The 2,092-nt window shown below is 43.1% G+C and overlaps 1 long non-coding RNA gene across 1 annotated transcript in view; it reads left to right on the forward strand.

Moving 5' to 3' along the window:
• Window positions 1-1,772, forward strand: part of LOC149128941 (uncharacterized) — a 2,034-nt gene extending 262 nt beyond the window's left edge. Inside the window, exons 1-2 of the long non-coding RNA XR_016240616.1 lie at window positions 1-870; window positions 955-1,772. The exon at window positions 1-870 is cut by the window's left edge and continues 262 nt beyond it. This is a non-coding gene — a long non-coding RNA (uncharacterized LOC149128941). The remainder of the gene's footprint in view (window positions 871-954) is intronic.
• Window positions 1,773-2,092: the final 320 nt, after the last annotated feature.

Raw genomic sequence — 2,092 nt, forward strand, 5'->3', positions numbered from 1 at the left:
TGGACGATTTGACTGAGGACTGGTGAAACCGGATGGCAACACCAAGCTCCAATCTAATTTGGCAGAGTTTCTACAGCTGGATGCCCTTTCTTAAGCCAACCACTCAGAGAGTGTAGTAGGTGCTTTTACGTGTCACCCGCACGAAGGCCAGTCAGGCGGTACTGGCAACGGCCACGCTCAAAATGGTGTCTTTTATGTGCCACCCGCACAAGAGCCAGTCCAGGGGCACTGGCAGCGATCTCACTTGAGTCGCAAAACTTGGGTTGTTGGATGTTATGACACCACAACCAGAAAAAGGATTTCTTCAACGTCTACTCGATAGGAGTGCAGAGATGTTGGAGAATGTTATCAGACAAAACGTTCTTGCAGAAAATTTATGACTGACAATTTGGCAAGCTATTGGAATCTGCATATACTCGGTTCCATTCACCAGACGGTAAATCGTTCCCCAAATTTCTTAGATCGGTCATCGGGGCATGTAAAAATCAGCGGAGGTAAAGATTATGGGAGATTATTTTTGTTGGTTTTATTTTGAAATGAAAACATAATATCAAGGTACGATTCAAGAAGATTGGATCCAGGGCGCGCATCCGCGCATGCGAGACGTGACTAGTGGATCCTACGACTACCTAGCGCGCGTGCGCCACGCACAAAACATGTATGAGGGTGTTTGCGTTTTGTTTACAATGTGTTTTATTTACTTTGTTCAAAAAACCCAAAACAAACCGTCCTGCATGTTTTGTGCATACATGCATTGGCAATAGATTGTTATTGTAGGATCGACTAGTCACGACTCGCGTGCGCGTGCGCAATAGCAGGTGTGTTCGCCAATTAACGGCGGTGAATTCGAATGTGTGGGAAAAAAAAGGGGTAAATTTCAAACATTTCTCTCGTTCAACACCCGACAAAGCATAAACCACAAAATTCACCTTTATTCTGTCCTTCTATCTCCAGAAAATCGAAAAATACAAGTTATTCGCTGAAAAATTCTTGCAAAAGAAGCCAAAACCATTTCACAGCTGATGTCTTCTGCTGAATCGCAGACATTTTCGAACAAGGTAAGGCAAAGAGATTTCCTTTTAATTGGCTTTCGCTTGTTTCAAAAAAGACAAAACAAAACACTAACATGCTTTTGCTTTTGTTCAGACTTCGGTACTACTAATTTTTATAATTTCAGCATTCGTTTATTATTGTTTTCAAACGTATTTCTGCCAAATGTCATTTATAAAACATGTTTAAAGAAAAAGGGTGCGGATGCAGTCACGCCCCTCACCTTCGAAAATGTGTTTTTTAGTGAAAGGTTTCTTCGGAAACGTGTCAGTTTATTATTACATGTGTGTTTATATAGATGTCTGTAGGTATATAACGTGTGTATTCGTCTTTCTATAGCTCGAGAGAGAGAGAGAGAAAGTTGTAATGGAATTGAAGGCTTGTAATGGCTGTGGAGTATCTCTGGGTCAGTTCGTCGTACTTTATATTGTCTGATATCGTCTTTAAATCACATTTCACCTTCCAACACTTATAACCCCTCCTCAATCTCAATATTTCGTCGTTTTTTTGGCTTTCGGACACCTGAGTGTTTTGTCCATCCATCGACATGCACAAATCTTGCAGTTCTCCATTTTGTTCTCTTCTGGATCCCTTCCTGGTCTACGCCTTTCAAACACGCGCGAAACAATTTCCAGTGGGAGGGGGGGAGCCTGTTGAGCCTTGTGTTTTTTTGTATTTGTTTTTTTTCTCTTGCTTTGTATCGGAGGGGAATGGGCGGAGGGGGTGTCTGAGAAGGTGGGGTGGGGCGGGGTGTATGGCTTGGGGTTCTAATTCAATCTGTCCTTTCTTCCTCTTCCTTCAGCTACCATCCACTGTTCTTTGTTTCTCTTTTCTTCCTGTTGCACCTTCTCCGGCCCCTTTCTAACTTCTTCCTGACTTCTCTGCTTCTGCAGAGGCCTGTTTTAGCCACATTTAAAGCAACGAGGGGTTCTGCCCTCCACCCCCACTCTCAACACTACGTCTCCAATGGTCACCGTTTCCACCATATTTTCAGTGGTTCTGCCAATACCCAATATAATCAGGTCCAATGTTTGCTCTTTCC

Source organism: Octopus bimaculoides, unplaced genomic scaffold (genome assembly GCF_046866305.1).
Source record: "Octopus bimaculoides isolate indiv1 unplaced genomic scaffold, ASM4686630v1 contig355, whole genome shotgun sequence".
Classification (NCBI taxonomy): Eukaryota; Metazoa; Mollusca; class Cephalopoda; order Octopoda; family Octopodidae; genus Octopus; species Octopus bimaculoides.